General features: G+C 40.9%; 1 long non-coding RNA gene across 1 annotated transcript; it reads right to left on the reverse strand.

The window, feature by feature from the left end:
• Positions 1-4,029: 4,029 nt before the first annotated feature.
• Positions 4,030-7,208, reverse strand: LOC144722035 (uncharacterized). The gene is made up of 2 exons (XR_013586008.1): positions 7,124-7,208; positions 4,030-4,369 (listed from the first exon to the last, which is right to left on the reverse strand). It is a non-coding gene; the product is annotated as an uncharacterized LOC144722035 (long non-coding RNA).
• Between the last annotated feature and the right edge of the window lie 2,891 nt (positions 7,209-10,099).

Genomic DNA, 10,099 nt, shown 5'->3' on the forward strand with positions numbered 1-10,099 from the left:
GATCCTGGATCAACTAACTAACGTCATCGCTTAATCTTTGTCGATAGTGTGTTGCTCGTTTCATTCATTGGGAACTGAATTCTCCCCCTTCAAAGTATGATTATCCTATTTCAACGCAGTGAATATGGATTTTTTTTTAATACCCATCCTCATTCAATTTGCCACCACGAATACATGAACACGTGGCCACGCAGGACCCTTGTGTCAATCCACCGCTGGATGAGGGCGCTCCCACTCCCTGTGGGTCGTGGGCGCTATTCCCCCCATACTTCACCACCACGGTGCCTTGGCCACGACAGGTTGGTGGAGACTGAGCATAGACTTGAGAGCATAAAAAAGGCAGTACAGCACAACAATGTATGTTGATGCCACTGCCCTCTAATGGCTAATATGTTGTCATGCGGCCTATAACAACTGTTATTCATTCTGGCCTCTTATTCTAGCTCTGGTCAGGTTCAACTCGGCTTCGCTACTGAGTGTTGATGAGATCCGGTGCATTTTTGGTGATAACGTAACACCCCCCCCCCCCCCATACAATATTTAATCCAAATTAATATCCAATAATAAAAACTGGCTAATTGCATGTAAGTATCTCTTCATTAGGTCACGTGCTTATGAAATATTGGCTTTAAAAAATATATTCCTGAAAGAGTCGTGTTTTGGCCAGACGTGGCCTGATGCATTTCTGTTTGGTTAGTCGTGGGTCACGAGCAACACTGCCGGGTTGCCTGTGCGATCCAGGCACGCACGCTGACAGCATTGACACAAGCAACTATCACCGAGGATAAAGCGCTTGTCATTGCTTTGCAAACTGCCTTTTTCAAACGGCGCCCCACTCTCCGTAGCAATTGAGCAATTGCGTTGACGCTTCTTGCGCTGTTGTGGCAGTTGTACAGCACAATCGCGTTTTTGTTTCTGAGCCGCAACTTTTCAAACTACTGCACTACACTAAACGGACAAATATGTAATGTCAGATCGGCATGAGCAAGCCAAGTGCATTGTAACACATTCCAGAGCGAAACAAACAAACAAACAAAAGCGCACATAACTGAACAAACCAAAAAAATACAACTGTCTATCTTTGTTAAGGACAAATGTATGCATCCATATTGTTTGTGCAGAGTTTATTTCACATGCAGGACAAGAGGGAGGGGGGGGGGGGCGGGGGGTGGAAGTAAAACAAAATACAGAAAAATGAAAGGCCACGACTGCCTATTCAGTGCTCTTGTGTCAGAGGTCAGTGGTTTTCAAAAGGGGCTGTGACACTTGGCGCCTGGGATTTGGCCAGGCACGAGTGGGCAAAGCAAACAGCGCATCCCGGGCCTGCTGAGCAACAGCAACACCATCGGTGCATGGCTCCCTCCGGCCCATCAGCGAGCCATTTCGACCGTGGTCCACTGTCCACTTTTCACGATGCGAGCTAATGTGCACGTGACCAGGTTTGACCTCTTTTACACATGTGACAGGAATTTATCGGAATAAAGAAGAGATTGTTCAAGCAATATGCAAATACTAATGGAACCCTGTTGTGTGTGCGCGCTTTGTTGGTACGGAGAGTAGTCGCGGTGCACTATGAACCCGGCAAGCCGAGTTCGATTTCCCGCTCAGGGTCAACACTAGTCACGATTATCTGAACCGGTCCTGGGCCTGACCCGAGGACGACTCGGCCTAATGGGAGTACCTGGTGTGATGTGTTAAACATCGCCACTGGGGAGACAAAGGCGGCCGGCGCGTGGAGCTGGCCCAAACACTTCCCTCGCGTAAATTTTTGATTTAAAGCTTTCGAGACTGCAGGGGTTCATCTTCTTGGTTCTTTCGGTAAAGTCACGTAGAAGGGAAATAATAAAATAATAAAAATAAAACATAATAAAATAATTCTCACGACGTTTCGGCCACAACGCAAGCAGCCGTCCTCAGGTGAAGAACAGCGTCTTCCCGACAGACCTGTTCTTAACCTGAGGTTATGGCCGAAACGTCGTGAGAATTATTTTATTATGTTTTATTTTTATTATTTTATTATTTTTAATAAAAAAACATAATATTATTTTATTATGTTTCATTTTAATTATTTTATTATTTCCCTTCTACGTGACTTTACCGAAAGAACCAAGAAGAACTTCCCTCGCGTGTCGTGCCCGGCTTTCATCGGTGCTGCGACTCGCAAATAAGGCTGAACGATTAATCGATTTCACGTGGAAATCGCAATTTGAAACAATGTGATTAGCAAATCGAAAAAGGCTGCGATTTGAAAAGTCCTACTAATTTCTCATTGGAATTGTTTTATTTTGTATCATTATAACTTTATTTATTTAAATTAACAATTGTTCTATGTATGATTGTTCTATTCGAATGAAAACATTTAATAAATACATGTTGGAAGCAATTCATATCTTTTAAGTTCTCATCCTTGCATTATAATATATAGAGCAGTTCATATTTTGATGGTCTCATGTGATAATGCTCCATCACATGTTTTACATCTATTACACAAATAATATTGAACTGAAGCTTGACTTTAAAAAATGTAATCGCAAATCAAATCGCAATATCTGTCAGAAAAATCGCAATTAGATATTTTCCCCAAATCGTTCAGCCCTGCTCGCGAACAGCACTTGCCCCCAACAGTCTGTCACAGGCTATACGGGGGATCTTTGTCTTTGCCTCTGTGTGGGTGTGTGAAAGAGAGGGAGAGCTCTAGGAGAGCAAGGGGGGCGAGAGAGCGAGCGGACGTTTGTGCAAGCATGCATGTCTCCACCGTATGCACTTCTTGTGCGTGCCCATATTTGTTCAAGTGAAGTTAAGTTAAATTGTGTATTGCAGGGATGTTTTGTAAAATAGCGTGTTTATTTGTCCTGTGATTTAAAATCCGGCCAATTGTTGGCCGGCTGAGGACACTAAAACAATGACCAGTTCATTTAATCAAAACTATACGTGACAATATTTATGAGCATGAAAGTCAGTTTAACACGTATGCTTTTTCGACCAATTTCATCCATTATATACGTTTTTTTGGGTTATATTACGTAAATATAAATGTGTCGTTAAACCCGCCACCACCCGACACAGCCAACTAGTAAGGTTTGTCACGTAAACAGAACGTGCCAATTCGTTACTAGTACAGCACACCAGTGCGTTTGAGAGCAAATCCACAACATTTAAAATCAGAGTATGACATTTTGCCAGTAATTACAACTAGCATCATCAGGCGGACTGCCAGATTTGTGAAGAAATCATCCTGTTTCGTTCCTTAAATAGAGGGACAGATGTGATATAAACGCATGTCTGTAACGTATTTCTATAGTTGTGTAATGTTCCTTAATGTTTTGTTAATATCTGCATTTGTTTTCTCTGCTTCTCTGTTTAATTGGCATTTCTCGGATGTTTTTTTCTCTCTCTAGTGTATACATAACAAATGTATCTTCTTGGTTCTTTCGGTAAAGTCACGTAGAAGGGAAATAATAAAATAATAAAAATAAAACATGATAAAATAATTCTCACGACGTTTCGGCCACAACGCAAGCAGCCGTCCTCAGGTGAAGACCAGGTCTGTCGGGGAGACAGCGTCTGAATGACAAATGTAGTCAGTGCTAATTGAATCAAGGAGTTAATGATAAAGAAATGTTAATCCGCTGATTGGCTTAACTTTGTAGGGCCAGGGGTCACAAACATCTCCTTTGTTATCTTAGAATTTACTTAACTCTATGCACTCTCAGACAAGTATTTCTATTTCTAATGTTATTGTATTAAACTCTAACATAATGATGGGCAGTCTGGTTCAAATTATACCACATTTGCCTATACCCCAATAACACATAATTGTTTAAGAATTTAAATTATAAGAAAGACAAAAATACACATTTTTCTAACTAGTCTAGATATTAACTAATGCATTGACATTTTGTTCAAATGACAACATATCAAGAACAATAATTAATTGGACGATGATAGATGATTGCATTTATAAATCTTACGCGGAATGGGGACGCTGCAATTGTGTGATGGTCATCACAAGGGACTTGCAATCCAGAGGTCGCTTATATTTTTAATGAATCTCCTGGCGTGACAGTTGAAGCAATGTTTAGCAAGTTTCTTAAATCCCCCACCTTAACCCAAACGAGCAGTATAAACGAGTGCAGCACAATGAGTCGATGGGCAGGTCACGTGTGGTGAGCTAAAAGTGTGAGTACTCCAACTTCCTCCAAGATTTCGATTTAAAGCTTTCGTGACTGCAGGGATTCATCTTCTTGGTTATTTCGGTAAAGTCACGTAGAAGGGAAATAATAAAATAATAAAAATAAAACGTTATAAAAATTATTCTCACGACGTTTCGGCCACAACGCAAGCAGCCGTCCTCAGGTGAAGAACATGTCTGTCGGGAAGACAAAAGAAAAAAGATAATTATTTTTATAATGTTTTATTTTTATTATTTTATTATTTCCCTTCTAATGACTTTACCGAAAGAACCAAGAAGATTCCTCCAAGATGTCCGTCCATTGTGGAAAAGTAGACCAAAATACCCTCCGAGGAGGCTTTCTAGAGCTACATTTGATGGAGAACCTTCTGACAACAGTGGTGTGAGAATGCAATTGCAGGGCTGCACCTTTTAATGTGGATAAATTATTTAATTTAGCATGTGCCTAGCTTCATGTCTGACAATATGCTACCCTGCTTTGAAATAAAATGCATATACCCTGTCTGCTTTTGTACCTCCTATCATGTTGTTTTGTATTGTTGGTTGTTCTAACGTTTTTACCCGCCCCGACTGGACATCTGTGAAAACGAGCTTTATAGTTCATCAGATACCTCCAGTATTAACAAATATTTTGATTCTGATGTGTGTTTTTTTCTGAACGTTTATATTGTAATTCTACGTTGAGAATTATTTCATATTACGGATGTGTGCGTGTCTAATGCACATTCATTATTTTACCACAATATCAACAAATGTCAACAAAATTCATATTTTAAAAAAATCTGTCAGTTTGAATGCTTGATTTTGTCATAACAGAAAGGTTAACGTGATGCCAGAGATTGGGTCAAACCGTGGCTCGTAAAAATATGAAGATGCATGAAACCTGACACAAATGTTAATGCTTAAATTGCCATTCCCAAACACGCAAGTTGGCAACTTTCCATTTGATAATTGGTTCTTTACCCTTCTATCTGGCAACAAAACTGACACCTTTTTTTACAAGGAGTCATGTTTGAATAGACTGCAATACCTGCAGTCATAATACAAACAAAAGAACATTATCAGAGTCATGTTCTTTTGTTTGTATTATGACTGCAGGTATTGCGGTCTATTCAAACATGACTCCTTGTAAAAAAAAAAGGTGTCAGTTTTGTTGCCAGATAGAAGGGTAAAGAACCAATTATCATATTTTTACTGGCAAATGAGGTTCCCATAGTGTAGAAACTTTCCATTTATTGACAGTTTTGCACCAAAGCACATTGCCCTCTTGAAATTGGTGTGTGCATTCTGGCCATTCTGACTGCAGTACATCACGTATATTGATGTTTATGTATATCGTGGTATCAGTATTCGTGTGGCGACATTAAAGTGTGTTTATTCACTGGGAGTAAAAAAAATGTAATTGAGTACTGCTTTGAATATATGTCCACGTGTGTTACCCCATTAGTTTTACAGCTACAGCTTTCGCTACTGTGTGTTAGGTTATATCTCTTGGACCTTGAAGAACATTCTCATGGAAACATTGGCCCTAATTATAAAGATAATATTTTCAATACGTGTTGAATTAGCTGGCAGTTTAAAAATCACCCACGTTTTGTGATGGATGAAAGGTTTAAACACTTCAACGTAGCATTTATATTGTTTGATTATGCTAGAGAAATGTTTGGACAAGGGAATTTTGTAGTTTTTGTGAAAGGCTGACAGAATTAGATAAACAAAGTGGCGGGCGGATCAGGTGGGATGGACTGCAGGAGGCTGTAGAACAGGAAACGGGGTGGCCAGGGTTAAAAGCTGTGTCAAAAGTCAAAACAAGTGGTAATTGCCAACATTCCCCAATTCAAACACTTTAGGTCCCATCCAGTGGTGGGGTTTAGCGACACATATATCCCAGGGCACTCTCACACGTGGTGTCACCCTGGTACTTTTGAGAAAGCAATGGTGCCTCTGTTGAGCCAGAAATGGCAGGCACGCTCGGGCGACTTTTTTTGCGCGTACTGTCGTACGGTTTTTTTCGCAGACCCGTGCTCACGTCCGGTTAAGGGTTGTGGCTTTGCCGCGCTTGTGTTTGTACTGCGGACGACTGCCAATAAAATAACAACAACAAAAACGTATCCAAAGGTCGCTCAACTTGACAGCAACATTCTCTTTTTCCAAGTCTCTCATCTTCCTGCAACCGTCTTCCATTCATCGGCGATTGTGTGAGGCCGCTTGATTAGGCCACTGCATACCAACGAGCGAAGCATTTGGATGCTATCCAATTGTTGGATTTACTTGCGGGGATTAAGCAATGTGTGGCTTTGATGGGAGCCATAAATTGCAACAGCGCACTCAAAGTTGATATTTGAGTAAAAAAAACGTACATACACCTTTGATTCTGTATGATAATACTGCATTAGGAAACTGCTTTCCGTGGAAATTGTATACTTTGATAGGTTACACATTCCGATCATAGAATTGATGTTGTCCAATGAGTAAACGTTTAAGTGAAGCTATAACCGTTTTTGTTTTAAGTTTACACAAGTCTCAAAGTAACATTTAATTTCATTTTTTAAAGTCATCGATAAGCATGGCTCCCTAACTTGAGTCATGTGCCATTGTAGAATTCCAGCTGATTATTTAAAATACCTTTCCATTTTCATAGCTTCGTGGTAATGATCAATTGAAGGTTGGTGAATATTAAAACGTATCAAACTGCGGCGTGGAGTTTGAGGACGAGAGCATGAACAAACAAAAAAAACACCCTCTGCCATAAATATTTCAATGGTGGCTTTGACCACGCAAGGCATTTTTATTCTATTGTCTTAACCCCGAATTAAATAACTGTCCGGCAAAATCTGTGGCAATAGACACAACGAAACATGTCCATACAGTGTAGCCTCAGGACGCCAAAGACAATTGCGAGGAGAAGAAAACCCGCACACATTGCATTACCGTCAGCGAATGTGGGTTGTGTAATGGAACTGCAGTGTTGCGGTTGGCCACAATGTCACCACCAGCTCCCAACACGGACATTACCTGGGGGTCAATAGAGACTGTTAGCGCACTCTGTCCATTAAAGACCTTTGATCTCTTTATCTGCCCACAAGCACCGTTAACACTGTTTGGGTGTTTGGATCTTTCCACTGACCACGTGCCCATTCCCTCCCTCCCTTCCCTCCGCTTACCATCCCCCACGCACACCCGCAGAAAGTCGCATTCATTTGTTTTGCTTGTTTGTTGTCGGCTTTTGTTCGGTCCTGCCGTGCAAGCATAATCATTTTCCTCTAAAGAATATTTCGCCGCCAACCGCTCGAATCCTTTTCGACAAAGGCCGCCGCTATGCAGAGTCAAGGCTTCGCGGAAGTGAGGAAGATAATTTAAATGTTTACCATAAACCGTGCACGGTTAATGCCTTTTGTATGTTTTTTTGTGAACAAGCGCTCCGTCCGTTGGTGCTTTCAATCACAAGAGAGATGCGACACGTAATGGCGTGCCATGCGTGTGAAAGTTTGGCATTCGCAATTTACGACGCGAATGCGCTTATGCTTTAATGAGAAGCGTAACATATGTGTGGCACGGTCAGTCAAAATTAGGGCTAGTTCATGTTTTGTTACGTACGGCCCAAGTTGCGTCCCCATCTGGAAGCATTTTGGTTACAGTAAAAGCAGCCGCGATGTTTGGCCATATAAAGTGTAGTGGCACTCTCCTTTTATGACCCCACCCACTAGCTGAAGCTGAATATCTCGTAAGTCATGACACTTCAGAGCGGAAAGCTGTTGTGATCAGTAACGTGACCAAATTAGAAGAAGAAGAAAAAGACCCACATCATAAACACACGCGCCACGTTGCCTCGTCTGCGTTACATTCTCCATTGCCGGCTCTCAGCTTTTGGCTGCTGAGCCTCTGTGATAACGTTCACCCAACAACTTCGGTGATCTGATCGCAGTGGCACAAATCGCACGGAGACAATTGATGGATGAGGACAACGCCACACGCCAATTGCAAAAGGAGAGATTGGCTAGCATGAACCATCCATGCGATGTGACGCAGCAAGCCCCCTTTTTGGAAAGTACTAAATATATAAAAAGTGGTCTGAGAGTTTTTCGCACACTGGTGAAAGCGTGAAATTCGATCCTGTAGCTCACAACTGCACATTACTGTTTATTCTGCCAGTTGCCTTGTCATTATACCACTTACTGTCTCTATTTGTCACCTGGGCCCACCGTAAAGCCCACGGTAGAAGAGCTAGCTAAGGCACTGATTAAAAATACCCTAGCTAGGGCTTACAGAGAACTGTAATCAGCACTATTAAACTATTGACCTTGATTCTTCCCAGAATGACAGCGGGTCACATCAAGCTTAGCAGAGCCACACATTCCGACAGGGAAGGTGTATCCATTACATTACTAGGCATGTTCTTTCAGATTTTTTTCCCCCCTACTCTGTGAAATAAGCTTAATTTCGTTTGAGATTGTATGGATGTTGATACGAGGGATGTTAAATGTACTCCCAGCAGAATAAGCTTAAGCTCGTTTTAATCCGCATTATATCAATTGGAGCTCCAACCATGGCTTGTCACTTTTTCAACTCCAAACTGTAATTTCTAATTGTTACTGGTGCGTAAAAATCCGTAGTGTTGGCCTATCATGGGTTATCGCCAAGGTTGATAAACACATTTGAAATTATTAACCCCTTCACACACATATACTAAACAGTACGTTTTTTTTTTATTTTAAAAAGCAAATTTTGATTATCAAATGCAAAGGTTGAAATTACATGAGGCACGTCCACTAAAAAACACGTATTTAATAAAACAAACTAAAATTCAAATGAGATTCAACATCGTATTTCTTAAATTCAACCTCATCGCAAATCTTGCAACCAGTTGTGTGACAGACAGCCAGTGACACTATTTGTGTACAACTGTCAATACATTCCCCCAAAAATGTCGCACATTGCAAATAATTTTACTTAGTTGAAATTCTGGAAATTATTTTAGGGGGTTGATAGAAAAGCACACGGACGGATGATTTGTGTGTTTTAAATGCTGATTATTACCTTGCCCTGGAAATAGTGATTGTCCAACAGTCTATTCATCTGTCAGAGGGCATTTAACATGTTTTCAGTTACAACTACAAAACCTCTCAACTAACCTCGACCAAATGTATCAAGCAGTCTACCAGTACGAGTGCCTTGCTTTATTGGCCTTAAACTACTTTGAAAAAAGTACTTTTATAAAAGTGGACAATACAGCAGAATATGCAGACCTAGGTCAGCTGTTGAAGGTGGACCAAAATGACAACGGGTGTGGACAAGAGTGGGTTGGAGTGCCATTGTAAAGCTGATCTTGATCATGAAAAGTAACAAATCATTGTGAATAAAGGAAGAACGTTTTTAAAATCCTTTATATTAAGTTCACTTGCTTGCTTGCTTGCGCGCTTACGACCGTGCAAATCTTTCGGTCGTTTTTTAACCCACTTCCCGTGATCCAATTGAGCTGACATTTTACACACAGACTCGTTGTGCGTGACAATTTATTTTAATTTTTACCGAAATTTTACACTTTTTAGGAAAAAATAAATTATATTTAATTACCAATTGCTTAATGGTGGCAGGCAATCATCTGACCCATAGGTGGCAGCCATCTCAAGCCAGAGGACGAGAGGACTCTAGCCGCCACGCATATAAAGGATTTATAGTGAAAAACTTTGTTTTTACGGGTTCATTTTTTTAAATCCATAATGTCCTACCTGTTATGACACATGGTCAAGAAACGTGGGTTAGGCAATCTATGAATAGTTATGGCCATTCAGATCAGTTCACGTGCATCAGTAAGATAGATGGGAGCAGCAACGGACGGTGATGGATTGCAATGGCATGTGGAAACCCTCATCCAGCAGTGGATTGACCATGTCTAAAGATGATGTA

The sequence above is a fragment of the Lampetra planeri genome, chromosome 13, assembly GCF_965212315.1.
Source record: "Lampetra planeri chromosome 13, kcLamPlan1.2.h2, whole genome shotgun sequence".
NCBI classification, from domain to species: Eukaryota; Metazoa; Chordata; class Hyperoartia; order Petromyzontiformes; family Petromyzontidae; genus Lampetra; species Lampetra planeri.